This window comes from Balaenoptera borealis (genome assembly GCF_965194805.1).
Source record: "Balaenoptera borealis genome assembly, chromosome: 13".
Classification (NCBI taxonomy): Eukaryota; Metazoa; Chordata; class Mammalia; order Artiodactyla; family Balaenopteridae; genus Balaenoptera; species Balaenoptera borealis.
The window spans coordinates 50204842-50221067 of NC_138870.1; the positions used below are offsets into that span (position 1 = coordinate 50204842).

Sequence of the window (16226 nt, forward strand, 5' to 3'; positions counted from 1 at the left end):
ATGTAACATTCGGGCTTCCCTGGTGGCGCAGTGGTTGAGAATCTGCCTGCCAGTGCAGGGCACACGGGTTCGAGTCCTGGTCTGGGAAGATCCCACGTGCCACGGAGCAACTGGGCCCGTGAGCCACAATTACTGAGCCTGCACGTCTGGAGCCTGTGCTCCGCAACAAGAGAGGCCGCAATAGTGAGAGCCCCGCGCATCGCGATGAAGAGTGGCCCCCACTTGCCACAACTAGAGAAAGCCCTCGCACAGAAACGAAGACCCAACACAGCCATAAATAAAAAAATAAATAAATAAAATTTGAAAAAAGAAAATGCTCCCTATTTAAAAAAAAAAAAAAAAAAAAAGAGGGAAAGCAATATTTAAAAAAAAAAAATGTAACATTCTATTGTTGATGGTGGGGGAGGCTATGCATGTGTGGACCCGGGGGTATATGAGAAATCTCTGTATTTCTCTCTCAAGTTTGTTCCTCTAAAAAAATAAAGTCTTAAAAAAATCAAATAGGAAAAAAAGTAGAGGCTTTTAATTCAATAAAGGGAACACTTCTCTGCATCTTCATTTGGTATCCATGCATCTAATTCCAATATGTATTTTCACTATCTATTGATGATAGTAATTTTCCATTTCTATAATATCATTTTACTTCATATTTTCAAGAGAGGGTGATGAAAAAATATATAGATAACAACTTTGACAAATTTCTAATGTATGTGATAAAATATTTTGAATTTTGGTACATAACAAATCATCCCTCCAGCAGATGATATTGGTTGATAATAAACATTTTAAAAAACCTTTTGCTTAAAATACTATAGAATATCTGATATGTGTAAATACAGCCTTGATGTGTGATGAAACTTCCAGACTGCTTCCTGAAGAATAGTCCTGATTTTAGTCTGTAACTGAATTTTTAAAATACAGATGAACTTAAATCTTTTCTTGAGTAGAACTCTGGTTTTCACTGCAATTCTGGCTAAGGTAAAAAGAGTAATTTTAATTTAAAATATTTAGAAAGTAGATGAAAATATACCTGCTTTCAGAAATTATCTTTTCAACTGAAAGGTCAAATAAATCTTGAGTAAATCCCATTTCATTGCCTTTTATTTACAATGACCTTTTTATTCATATATATTTCAATTTCTAAAACTAAAAGGTAACATTTGGAAGGAATATTATGACTTTCAAAGTTTCATTCTTTCTGTGATTGTTTTAAGTGTTAAGAAAAGTTTAAATGTTGCATTTTATGGAGCAGCTATGGAAGCATAAATGGAAGTTATGCACAAACATCACAGCATGGGTTCCCTCTCACTAAGGCTGATCTAGCTGTTCCTGAATTCTTGAACCATAAAAAGACATGCAAATGCTGAGCTTCAGATATGGTAACGTCTCTCAATGATCTAGCCAGGTAATTGGAACCCCACTGATTATTTCTGAACCCTTTCACTGTCGAGGTGACAAAGTTTTGATCTTGCTGCGATATTCATCCACTCAATACAGGAAGGCAAACCTTCCTGCCTACATTACGTTGGCTAGAATAACTGTGTGATTCTTTACATAAAATTTGACTTACTGACAAAGGATCCTGCAAAAAAACACTTTGGATCAAACAACAAGCCTGGGGATGACAACACGTAGGTCTGGGTTGCCGTTTTCCATGAAGGAGTATAGACATTGGACGAAAACATATAAATGGCACACTTGCCCAACAGTCAGAATAAATGAATCCCAAACCAGGTTGTGGAAGTAGGATTGGCTCCTATCATCATCACTCTCAGTGACTTTGCAGATTTGAACTTTGTGCCCATGCAACCCTAGGCTCTCCTGGATTGCAGGTCCTGGTCACCAGATGGGGTGCCTCCATCAGGGTACATTGTAAGAGTTCCATTGGGCATCTCTTGGAACTTTCATGACTTTTGACAATAGTGCATGGTCAGTTGCTGAAACCTAACCTGACAAGGCAAAGGGCACCAAGGACTCTGATGCCCAAAGTATGGTGACCCAACCAGATAATCAACTTACTCCAGCTGACGTGCTGGCCAAGAGTGAAGGAAATCTAGAGTGGGTAGATGAAAAAGATGATGAATATCAACTATAACCTCTGTACTAGCAGCAAATAGGAACCATAGCTTGTTTTCTTAACTCTATTGTAAACAAATCTTATTTTTAGAGGTTGAAAGCAGTACCACTTAGAAGAGTCAGCAATAGAGTGAACTTAACATAAGATGCAAGCAGATTCAAATGATAAAACTGATGATCTATGCTTGGATGCACCATGCTAAATTTCATTGTCCCACCTGAATTCAGCACAGCTATGGTATACTGTTCATTCACCTGGTCTGAGTGCCATGTTAAATATACATAGTGCAGCCTCTGTGCCTTGCTGCCTTGTGGACTTCTCCTTAGCTGCAGAAGGCTGCTTGGCATGTCACTGCTGCAACTTGAGATTCAAGGTAGTTAAAGCCCCCTGGGCCATTCCTGAACAAATATGAAACAAGAGTTGGTATATAGTTCAGCCAGCCTTTTTATCCTCAGGGAAGAAGGGTCAATTCTGAGTTGTGTTCTATGTAGTTTCCTCATAGTTTCCCCAGTGAGACCGAGCCTTAGTTTTCTACAGAGGTAACTAATTAATTAACACACACTTTATTGGTTTTTCTGTCTTCCACACCTTACATTCTTTCTTCTATATACATTTTAAGAGTTGTCACAATATAAAGTATGCAAGAACTAAAGGGAGATTCTTTAGGTTATTTTTATAGCCTCATTATTCTATATGTGTCCACATGCAAATGTGGAGTTGAATGGTGTTCCACAAGAATATTTACTTAACACATTTCATTTAATCTGACTTTGGTCCAAGTGGTCCATTGACTATCAGTTCTACATAGAATCCCAATTTCTCTACTCCAGGACGTGTCTGCATTTCAGTATTGTCTTCATATCCAGATCACAAATTTTTCATTGTCCTATAAATTGCCTTTAGATTTGGTTACTTTATGTAACTTAAATTTCATCCCTTTCATCTCCAGATCATGGTGATGCTGAAAATGTAATAGATGCTCTGGCAAAATGAACTGATACCAGGGAGTATGGAAAAGAATGTACATCTGTCTATGGTTAGTTTTCAGTCTCAATTTGAAATGTTAAATAATGCTTGGACTACCAAATAAGGCTGAATCAAGGGATATCAAATGGGTAACTATTTTATTTAAACCTGGCAATTTTATTCCTTCTATAATAGCATACCAAATTTTCAAATTAATTATTCTTGAGCATAGTTTATGGTCAGTGGACTTTACACTCATTTATTTGAAAACTGTTCTTTAGAATGAGAATAAAAGGAATTTATGAGGTGTTTCACAGTTCTACTTGTAGTATTAGGTGACTCTGAGGACAATAAAATTGAGTATGTTTATGAATATTCTTTTCTAGATACCATCCCAGGAAGACTTCTTCAATAGTACAATAATTTCTATTTTTTCTTGTCAGTCTTAAAGCTAAATAATATTTTACCAATTCTAAGAAATAAATTACTTATATAAATATTTAAAATTTTATTAGTCCATGGGTTTCATTTTTCTTATTTAATAGCAAAAATATTTATTTAAATAATGACATTATAAGCAAATATATAATATTGTGCTATCCAGGAAATTAATCAAAGGACAGAAAATATCTTTGATAGAAAATCTATGCAACAAAGGTTTGTTGAATGCTCACTAAGTGCCAGATACTGAGGAGAGTTTATTATAATGGGTGAGCAAATGCAGTTTGAGTCTCAGCTTTGATATTTGCTGACAACGTGATTTGAACTACTTATTATTAACTTCTCTGCTAATTTATCATTAACAAAGGAGAATATGGGTATTTGTCTAGTAAGCTTGATGTCAGAATTAAATGAAATAATATGTGTAAAATGTCAAGCAGTGCCTGGGCAAAGGGCTCAATGAATGTTAGTTATTCTTAAACTCTGGGGATTTAGGCATAAACAGTGAGACATTTAGCATGGAGACAGCCAATGTAACATGTAATTAAATACAGTAGGATAAGTGCTCTTATAAGTGAAATAGAGGAGGCAGTCATAAGATAGAAGAGAACAGGCTTCTGGAAAAAGGTAATATTAAAGTTAGAATCTGAAGAAAAAGAGAAAACAGGCAAAAATAAAAGAATGATAGTACTACAGCACAAAAGAAAAGGCCAGATAATGAAAGAGCACGGCAATTTCAAGGAACTAATATAACTTAATTGTAGCTGAATAGGTAGTATGATGGAAGTTTGCAACAAGAGATAAACATGGAAAAAGTAAGTGAGCTTAGATCAGTGGCTCTCGAACATTTTGGTGGCAGGACCTCTAGCTGCTCTTAAAAATTACCAAGAACCTCAAAGGGATTTAGCTTGTGTAGGTTATGTCATTCAATATTTACCACATTAGAAATTAAAACAAAAAATTTAAAACATTTATCTATTAATTCATTTAAAAATACCAAAAAAAAGCCCATTATGTGTTATGTAAATAACATTTTTGTGATAAATATATTTTCCAAAACGAACGAAAAAAATTGTGGAAGAGTGGCATTTTTTTTCATTTTGCAAATCTTGTCCTTAAAGTCTGTCTGAACAGAAGATAGCTGGATTTTTATGTCTTCTTCTGAATGTAAGCTTTTGTGATATGTTACTTTTGTTAACATTTGTAAAGTAAATACAGTCTCACATAGATATGAAGTAGGAAAATGGAAGGAGTATTTGCAGGTAATTGTGGATAGTCTCCCTTTTGATACTCTACCAAAAATCAACAAGGAGTAGTTTCTTAAAAGTTAGGTACAGGGCTTCCCTGGTGGCGCAGTGGTTGAGAATCTGCCTGCCAATGCAGGGGACACAGGTTCGAGCCCTGGTCTGGGAAGATCCCACATGCTGCGGAGCAACTAGGCCCATGAGCCACAATTACTGAGCCTGTGCGTCTGGAGCCTGTGCTCCACAACAAGAGAGGCCGCGATAGTGAGAGGCCCGCGCACCGCGATGAAGAGTGGCCCCCACTTGCCACAACTAGAGAAAGCCCTCGCACAGAAACGAAGACCCAACACAACCATATAAATAAATAAATAAATAAATAAAAAAGACTTTCTGTTAAAAAAAAAAAAAGTTAGGTACAGTGTGAGATCTGATCCCATATCAATGAAATTGTCATACACAGTTACATTATGATTCATTTGTCTGTTTTGCACTTTGGTGAATCTTTTTCTCAGGTATAATTTTGCAGCATCAGCCACTGGTCATTTGGAAAATATTGGTTCACTGTCTTATCCCATACTGGCCTTTCCAGAAACATCATTAAGTATTGGGAGGATAACAAGTTCATGGTAGCAGATACAAGCTTTTAATTTTCACTTGAAGGCTAAAGTTTTATTATTGGCAACAAATATCACATATTTTTGAACAGCTTCACTTCATCAGTTTTGAGAAAATTGGGCAAATACTCAATTCCAAATAATCATCTTTTGTCTGTCAGTTGTTCATTCAAGTAAAAATGGTGTTGAATCAAGAAAGTGGCTAGTTCCACCCGCAAATCAAGCAATTGCCAAGTGCTTCCAAAGTGTTTTATGCATGCTTCCCATTTTATCACACAGATTATGAAAAAAGACACATTCACAAGAGTTGAGGTATGGCAACACTATGAATCTTACTTCTTCATTAAGATTATTTTTAAGTGAAGTGGATTATTTTTAACTTTTTATTTTATATTGGAGTATAATTGATTAACAATGCTGTGTTACTTTCAGGTGTACAACAAAGTGATTCAGTTATACATATACATGTATCTATTCTTTTTCAAATTCTTTTCCCATTTAGGTTTTTTTTTTTTTTAACAGAGAATGTCTGACGATGAATAAATCAATGACTACTGCTAAGTTTGGTGCCACTGTCTCGATTCACCTAAGCTAACACTGCTTATGTGTTAGCAGTATTATCCACCATTGTTTCTGCACCATCGGTACAAAAGGAGAAAAGATATTTTAGTATTGTTATAAAAATAGCTTTGATCTCACAGGCTCCTCTCTGGAACCCAGCGGTTTTGGATCACACTTGTTCTAAGAATGATTAGATTATTAAAACCCAAAAATATCCAAGAAAAGGAAGCATACATTTTAAATGGTATATAATTTATCTCTTGTAGTTGTTACTTGGTCATCATATAAAGGTCTCTAAGTGTTTAGACAGCTGTTAAATAAAATAGGAATTAGATGTGTTCTATGTTTGGTTTCTGTGGGTAGAATTAAACCAGTAAGCATAAATGACAATCAGATGTATTAAGGGGCAGCTAAACATGACTTTTTTAAGCATCACTGGCTGTCTCAGACGGTGAGACTGTGGTTAAGTGATACATTTTTAGGAATTGAGCCAAGGCAGGAAAATCATCAATGCTACAGAGTAGGCTTAAGTGCAGAGAAGTTGTTGGACAAAATTACTCTTAAATTTTCTTCAAGTGTTGAGACTACGATTTTTTTATTTATTAGATTGCACCAAATGTGAAACAGTATGGGACACACAAAAAAATTATAAGAAAAGATTTGTCAAATTAATTCTTCAGAGCTGTTTTGTTGTTTTAAACCCCAATTCCTCAGATTCCCACAGACCAATTACTTATGGAAAGAAATTCTATTGGTAGCTTATTTGGCTAAAGCATTTATCCAAACACAATCTGATTAGTCCTAAATAATGATAAAAGCTGCACATGGTAGTGTGCTAAAACAGAAGCAAGTTATTCATAATTTTGCTTAGTGCCAGAGGTAGTTAATTTTTATGAATTCTGCTTCATTTGTCTAGTTACCATGATCACTTTCTGCTTTGTTGATTTTTTTTTTTTCAGTTTTCAAGTGGACAATGGAACTAGTGCATCAATTCAAAAAGAGTTGGAACAACTAGACATGAATTAAAGAGTGACATAATGAATAGGTGACAAGTTTCTTAATTGTTTTAATGAAACTTTATCTCAGGTGAAATTTATGTGATACCTAAACAACCATTTAATTCAGTTAATTGGGAGAGAAAAAAAGTACGACGCTATCAGATGATCATTGGCTTCCTATATATCTCAGTAATTATACTGCTAACTTTTGATGTTGTGTAGGCATAGCAAAATATACTTTGATCTAGAATAATAAATATGTTTTGTTAACTAATTAATGTGTAAAAAAGCAAAAAGATCTCTCTCTCTCTCTGTGTCTCTCTCTTTTAAAGTAAAAGAAAAGTTGTAAAGAGACCTGAGAAGCTAAGAGATAAAAAGATGCCTGCTAGTTCTATGAAATACATGGAGGTGAAACCATGTGAGATTTTTAAAACAAATTTAAAAAGAAATCCACAGTGTCCTTTTATTCTTCATCCTCATTTGTCTCCTCTATAATATATAAGAACACTCCAATCACATCACTCCTCATCTGAAGTGCTATTGTCTGTTTCCTTGTTCTTTCAATCTTTTCTCTCTTGCATGGTAGCTTCTTTCATCTTTAGCTGTTAAAAGGTAATTCTAACCATTGTTTAAAGAACAAGTAATCTGAGGTGAAAAAAGCACTAAAGAGCATTACATTTATTGAATTGTACTTAAGATCATGTATTATGATTTTTCTATTAATGTTCCTTCGCTGTTTTATGGACACATTCTCCTATTCTTTGTTATATATATAATGCACCAAGCCTGCGTGTAAGCAACATTCAGCTTCACCTTCAGTCTTGTCTCACTTTTCTCGTATGGGCTTTTAGTAATTCTCTCTAAATCAATATTTGTCCTTTCTATTAAAATACAAGCTCTTACAAGCAAGAAACCATTTACTGTGCATCCTAAATCAACAGAATATAAGCTCAGAATTGTGTTAATTCTAATGCCTGAGATGTCGATATAAAGAAAAATAATTTAACTGCAATGTGAAATTTGTCTCCAACAGATGTTAATTCAAAATTATTTAAAATATTTGTTTTAAGGTAAGCCTACCTGAACAACTTTATAAGGACATGATTGAAATAGGTTACAATGCATACTCAATATTATGATTATGATTTTTTGGAGTTTTTTTATAAGTACCCAAATTGAACAAATTTGATACATTTTTCCTTTACTCACCATGGTTTTCACGCATCAAAGCAAAAATTGCACCAAAGTTAAACAGGCAAGAGAGACTGAACTCGACTTCCTGAAACAAAAGTCTGGAGAGATTTTAAGAGCTGGAGTGGAGGGATGATCCTTGGCCATCTGTGTTTGCTAATTCGCTTTACTCAAAGGAAAAGTAAACTTTCTTGTATCCTCATGACAGGAAGTAGTTTTACAAATTGGAGTAAGGTACTCACAGAAGTTAGGCTCCAACCTTCCACAGAAACTGAGAGATAGGGGTGCTGTCTTCCTCCATGTTTACATTTCAAAGGATTGCTCTCAGAACACTGGGGTGCACGTATCCTTTCAAATTAGTGTTTTCCTTTTCTTTGGTTATATATCCAGGAGTGGAATTGCTGGATCATATGGTAGTTCTATTTTCAGTTTTTTGAGGAACCTCCATACTGTTTTCCATAGTGGCTGCACAAATTTACATTCCCACCAACAGTGCAAGAGGGTTCCCTTTTCTCCACATCCTCACCAACACTTGTTATTTGTAGACTTTTTTATGATAGCCATTCTGGTAGGTGTGAGGTGATATCTCATTATTTACAATAGGCAAGATATGGAAGCAACCTAAGTGTCCATCAACAGATGAGTGGATAAAGAGGATGTTTTATATATATACACACACACAATGAAATATTACTCATCCATGAAAAAAAAGAAATTCTGCCATTTGCGACAATGTGGATGGACTTAGAGGGTATTATGCTTCGTGAAATAAGTCAGACCGAGAAAGACAAATACTCTGTGTTGTCACATATGTGAAATCTAAAAAATAAAACAAATGAATAAATACAACAAAACACAGACTCACAGATATAGAAAACAAACTAGTGGTTACTAGTGGGGAGAGGGAAGAAAGGAGGGGCATAATAAGGGTAGGGGATTAAGAGGTACAACCTACCATGTATGAAATAAATAAGCAACAAGGATATATTGTACAGTGCAGGGGAATATAGCCATTATTTGTAATAAATTTAAACAGAGGATAATCTACAAAAATATTGAATCAGTATGTTGTTCACCTGAAACATATTATAAATCAACTGTACTTTAAGAAAAATAATAATAATAATAAAAAAGGATGACTCTCTGAACCTTAAGAAAAACATTCCTGGGTTGTAAACTGGCAAGAAGCTTGGAGAAGATTTACATACATTTCAAAGAAGCAGAGAAAGAGTTTGCACTGACAAGTTTTTTAAAGTAAAACTCTAAGGAAAAGGAGGTCAGGGGCCTAGAGACAGGAAGAAGCCTGCCTAAAATTTGGTCAAGCTGTGGGAGAGGGTATGACTGCCCTGATCACATGCATAGTTTTTTTCTATTGAGACCTGTCTTCTAGTCTTAGATTGCATTGGCTCATCCCAGTTACTGATAGGAAAGACAAAGTAGTCCCTATATTACAAAATTTGGAGGCAATGGCTATTGATTTTCAGATTTTTATTATAAAAATATCTATGAAAATGTTTCTTGGCTTAGCTATTAAGGGCCCACAACTTATAAATTACCATTAAGTAACATGAAGAAACAGGGTATACAGGATATTCTCTAACCTTGAATAGCCATAATCACATATTTTTATACTAATTGGTGATCGTGATATTTTTAATATTTACAAGATGATAATTGTTGGGCAAATAATTGGAATTTGTCTAAAATCTTGCCAAACGTTCTGAGTTATCACATATACAACATACACAACCACTTGGTTTTAACAAATATTCCTTGGATTGACATATTGTCTACTCTGTGGAAGTCTGAAAGGATATAAAGAGGAAAGGACATTAGAAACATATATTGTTAGAGTTAAGTGCAATCTTAGATAATGTCAAGTTCTCCCTATTATTTTACAGATGAGGAAGAAAACAAAAGAAAATTGAGATGGTCCAGAGTCACAGGATTATCGTAGGACTTCGGCCCTTCCTCTAAATTCTTGAATATTGCTTCAAATGGCAGGAAGTACATATGGTTTAAATCTGTCTGGAGAATTGCTAAGCACTTGATTTAAAAGCATTTCTTAGGTAATTATGGACAAGAAAAGTACAAAAGTAAAGATGGAAGAAGCACTGGCACATACCACAAAATAAATATTCAACACATGGCTGAGACGGTTGTTAGTAACAAGCACCTCTTAATTGTTAAAATTTTACTTTGACCATATAGTAATGAATATTACATTTTATCAGATACTTTGAGGTGTGATTTTCCCATGTGTCCTATAATTATATATTGACTCTGACCAATGTGTGTATGAAGAAAATTCTAATCTTATATGTTAAGGAAGAGTAGTTTTTACTACCATTCTAGAGAAACAAGTCACTTTGAGTGACCGCTTTTTATATAGGTCTTGACTGCTCTTAATTTGAATTGAATGGGTAATTAGCAGGCAGAATTACCTAGAGAAAACAAGCTATTTTCAGTTCTCCAGTGGGAATTAGCTAGTAGGGATTCAGTCTATTGTGCAGAACATCTCATTCAAATTATTCTATCTTAGAAACGTCTTATGCATGGTCACAAAATGGTTTAAAGACTTTTCTGAGACTATGGATTAAATAGGGCATTTAATAATAAAACAGAAGAACAAAGTGGCATGATATGGATGCAAACCTAATCAACCTCCTTGCCATAAGCATCCTTTTTTTTTTTTTTTATGAAAACAGGTATTTATTGCAGAACACTTTTTTTTCTTAATTAAAGGCTTTAAACAAAAAAACATAATTCCACACACTGACATTGACTTGGTAGCATGGAAATACTTCAGCCTGGAGAGGCATGTTTGTTCTTGATGAATTTACATATAATAAATTCTCATGATGTTTGATTCCGAAATATATGTATGAACTGACTTGACATGATTATAAACATAAGGGCAATTTAAACACTGGTATTAATTTACATGAGTCAATTCAAGGTCAGTGACTGGAGAACTATATTTTAAAAAATCTGAGATTAAAAAATTCTTTAGGAAGCAACCACGTACCTATGTATAGTTGAAGATCAAGGGTTAAAAATCCACTCTTGATGAATACCATTAAGCAAAGGATGTATAACATCCATCACACATCTGTTACAAAAACAGCATGTTTCCAAAATTATACATTTCTTTACAAATAAACATTACAGCATTAATAACTATAGAGGAACCAACAGAATGAGTTCCAAAATGTGCTAATTCTCACAAGGCAACCCTGAGCCATATCTTAAGGCATCCGTTTTAATCTTGGGGCTTTAAGAACATCTTCTTTGTTTTAATTGGTTTTATGTCTCCATTTTCATCTTCTTCGTAATTGGCACGGTCTCTTTTTTTTGGCAAACTTTTTCCCAATTGTCCCCACCAAGGTCTCATATCTTCTAGCCATTTCTTCATCTGACACATCGAGCTCCACTGTTTCCTCTTCAACTTCTTCTGCTTTGTTCTTAGCATTCATCTGAAGCATTAATTTCTCAACCTCAGGATTAAATCCTCTGAATGACATTCTTCCATAGAGAAGATCTTCACATAACAAGAAACTCTGCTCTTCTATTATGAAACTCTCTTTCTCTTTAAGCTCGGGCAAATCCAAGTACCAGTGCTCTTCACTAATGATTTTCTTTTCTTCCTCTTCTAGTTGTTTCTTGGTTTCTGAGTCCAGTCCCCTTTGCATGAACTTCATGTGCAGCAGGTTCTTGGACAACTTAGTTTTGTGCTCGGCCGCCATACTGAGCACCCCGGCCACCGCGCTCCGCCACTAGGTCCGCTGCGCATGTGCAATGCTGCGTGCGCCCGTAAGCATCCTTTTGTTGCTTCTTATTGGTAAATTTGCCTTTCCATTTCTTTTTAAGTATCGTATATAGATATCAGTAATAAAATGGGAGCTGAACAGAATATTGTTCTAATGGAGCCAAAGGCAGAGTGCATCTTCCAGTACAATTCAAATGCAACCTAGGAAATTAATTTCAAGATGCCTCATGTGACACCATCGATTTTGGTTTTAAAACCAATTAATGTGGATGGGACAAGAATATTATTTTTCCATCTTTACTGTGTATGTAATGACAGGGCTCAAGCTACATAATTAGATCATAATGGGAAGAAAATATTCCCGGATTTTAGATACTGAAATGAAGTGGTCAGGAGTGTAATGCCTCAGTCAGGAGGTGACAACTACATTTTTCACACTGTGCCTGTTCAACGTGGTTTGTAGGTAAAAGAAAAATAACCAGTTTTGGATAATTCCTTTAGTATGAATGTTTTCCTAAATGATCTGTATTAAATAAATTTAAAAAAATTATCTGACTGCTGGTGAATATATTATTAAAGGGAATAGTGAAGGTAATTATAAAATCTTTGAGGCTGTGTATGAGGATTCTAACTCTTAAAAGTGATGTATATATATTGGCTGTTCTTAATTTGAGTTAAATGGATAAGTAGCAGGCAGAAAGGTAGAAATACCTAGAGAAAATAAATTATTTTTAATTATCCAGTGGGAAAGGAATTAGCTAGTAGAGATTCAGCCTTCTATTAAATGGTAGCTTCTTATTGCTTATGTCAATACTATAAAAACAAGGGAAACTCCAAATATTATTCATATTTGGCTTAAACTATAGTCCTTGCTTATTATACAACTAATAAATAAATATATTCTTTCTATAAAAGATTTAAAGTGCACAAATATAAAGAGTAAATTGTGCAAGTCTTTTCTTCCTCTCCCCAGGGCTGCTTTCATCCTTAGTGTTACCACTCAAGAGCTTGGTATACATTCTTTTGCTGTGCATTTATATACATTTACATGTAAGAAGACAACGTACATAGCTTTTTTTTTTACCTACATGAGATCACGGTATATGCACTTTTTGGCAACTCATATTTCAATCACTAAGTTTTGGTGATATTTCCATGTCTGTGCGTACAGGCCTACTTCATTTTTCTTAATGGCTCCATAGCTTCCCACAGTATGGATATACCATATATTATGTAACTATACATCTCTTAATCAACAGTTGGGTCATTTGCAATATTTAGTGTTTAAAAACAAATTGGCAATGAACATTCTTTAGAACATTTGTGAACTTCTACTTCTGGGGTTTAGATTTCTAGATGTCAAATTTCCCTCTCAAATGTACAAAGTTTTAAAATCTGTTAGGTACTGCAAAAGTACCTTTCAAAAAACTTTATGGATGTAAATTCTAACCACCAGTATGCGTGTGCTCACTTTTCCCACATCCTTGCTTCTTGTGTGGCTATTACGCATTTTTGTCATGCTGTGTACATAATAGAGAAGGGCCAGTGTGATTCTTGACTTGGTGGAATACACAGTATTTCATCATATTTTGACAGCTTCTACAGTGAGCTATTCCACAGTCTTCTGGACAGGCCAGGGCATTATGAAATGACCAGTGGTATTAATTCTCTTTGAACAAATATTTTGCTGAAAACACTGCCTCAGAACCTCTAAAAGCTTTATGAACTTTTGAAATCTTCCTATGAAAGCTGCCCTTGAAGAAATAAACCCCATACGTTTATGATCTAGTGTTTGTTTTCAGATTTATTATATACATTTCCTTTACAGTTTTGTTTTTATTATTTTATCTTTATTCTTATATATCGATAGAATAAGAGCTTTATGCCTATGTTAAAACTACAAAATATTTAGGAGAATGTTGATGGAACATGTCGCTAATAATTGCTTTCATGTAATCTCCGGTGAAACTTCTGATTAAAGTTATTAGTGTTATGAGAATGGTCTATTATCTATATAAAATAATCAGATAAAACAAATTTAAAAATTTAGATTTTCTTCATATTGTTTTCTCTGGAAAGTTTTTATAGCTTTATGTTATTGACTACCATTTCCCACACTTTCTTTTTGAGATCAATATATTGCTGGATGAATTGCAACACCTAGTTAGGAAGCAATTTGCTTTTTGTGATGTTATTTTCATTCAGGCAATATTTCTCTATATCCTTTTAAGATATAGAAATATTAATTTTAAAATGGAAACAGTTCATATTTTCTTATCAGATACTTCATTTGGAGTATGACTGGATAAAACTTTGAGCAATAAAAATAAAAGAGCATTTACTGAGCATCTACTATTTGCCTGATATAATGATCTAAAAATCTGTATGTCAGGGTATTAGCTGACAATTTATTTAATGTATTGTTATATAAAGACAGACGGTTGCATATTCTTATATGGTAAAATATTCTAAAACGTAATAGAGAAATCAAGAATGTCTAGCTCTTTGGCAGATAAATGTTTACTAATTGAAAATAAAATCTTCTATATTGACTTTTTTAAATGATGAATTATGCCAGAGCTCAGGGAAGTCATACATATTTCAACTGGATTTTTAAAAAATGTCTCAGTGAGCCAAGAAAGACAGATTTCTTCTCATTTTTATACATGCTCGGCTCATTTTAAATTACAGCAATGTTTCATTACCACCAAAATTCTCAAGATAAAATTCGTAGCACAACTGCTTGCTAAGCAAAAGGAAAAACATAAATTGTATCCATGTTGAGAAAATGGATATGGAAACTGACTTTTATTTGGCTTGCAACTCCCTTTGCAGAACAAAGTTTCTGCTGATTCTGTTGAGGATGTGGCTAAGGTCAAGCAGATAATTTGACAATCAACTGATCTACAAGAAGGGTAGACCAAAACACGTTCTCTGTTTTATAAATAGCAGTGATTCCTTTAACCTCACCAGTTTTGATGTGGAAAAACTAACTGCTCACATTCATTTTTTTTTTTCGCTAAAAGCAACATTTTTGGGTTTTTTTGTATAGAAACCTAACATTCCAGCTGTAATTATATTATTCCAGTAAAATTACCAAAAAAAAGTCTTTTTACTAATACATAGAAACGATCACTTAGAACAAAATACATGCCCATTTCAATCTGTCCAATGAAGCTCATTTAAATCACTGACGTGTTCCTTGCAGTCTCCTCAGAAACACATTTGCTGTTTCTTAATGTGTAGGTTGTCTAAAATTTGCAAAAGCCAAGTAACCTACATTTACCTTCATGTACTTCCACTCCTGAGCATTTATTTTCTCATATAGTAATTGCTAGTCCACGCAAATAGATTTTTAACATGATTCTACTGCTTTCTTCAATAATATTTTTGTTTATTCAATATGCAAATTCCTAAGCTCTGCTATAAGTTACTTTGTTTCTAGTGTTGCTAGAGAGAGTGAATCAGAACAGATATTACATGGCTTCTTTTACATACATTGGATTCCCCATTTTTTTGAACCATTATTGTTTAGATCCCCCATTTAAGTTTATTCTTGTGCATACCTGTATTTTGTATTTTTATTTGACAGAGAAGGAGCTTAAAACAAATGGTCAATGCAAAATTTGGCAGTCATGTAATATTCACTTTCTAGTGATAAGTACAGTTATTATCTTTATGTAAATAATTTATCCAAATGTAATACAAACTGGTTTCAGCCTGTAGGATTGAACACATATGTTTACTTCCACTCTCCTGAAACTACACTAAAATGTAAATAAAGAGACTTTAAATAGGCATAAAATGTTACGGACAAATAGAAGTGACAAAGATGGCAATGACATTTTGAGACTGGAAAGCAGAAATAGTAAATCACACACACACACACACACACACACACACACACACACACACACACACATCAATCTTCCCTTCTTGCTCAATTTTTTCCCCTTAGCACTTATTACTTGGTTCTGGCCTAGTGCCTGAATCTCTGCCAGAGCAGGATCTATACTAACTATTAGGACATAATTTCCTAGTAGAAAGTAGAGCACATGTTACTGTGTGCTAGAGTCTGAATCTTCTTTCCCAATAATGGTCCAGTTGGTAGAAGGTCAATTTGAATATTAGCTTATGACATTTTTTTCCACATAGTTTATAGAGTTCTTAAATGATGACCCTATAATTCTGTTTCTTCATAGACATTCACAATGGAAAGTTTGGAGGCTCCTGTAGTTCACTGTCATTTAACCAGGAAGATGGGAATTCTTTTTTTTTCTTACACATTTTTGATTTTGGGCTCTAACTTTTACGTGAGATTGTTTAGTAGGAAATGCTTCTTCCAACTTTTAAATAAAACAATCT

At 34.2% G+C, this 16226-nt stretch overlaps 1 long non-coding RNA gene and 1 pseudogene across 2 annotated transcripts in view; both read right to left on the bottom strand.

Annotated features, from left to right (window-relative positions):
* The window catches only part of LOC309609610, a 705176-nt gene that overhangs the window by 555648 nt on the left and 133302 nt on the right, over positions 1-16226 (bottom strand). The window lies entirely within an intron of this gene.
* Positions 14-15091, bottom strand: LOC309609694 (M-phase phosphoprotein 6 pseudogene; annotated as a pseudogene). The gene has a single exon. The product of its transcript is annotated as an M-phase phosphoprotein 6 pseudogene (transcript).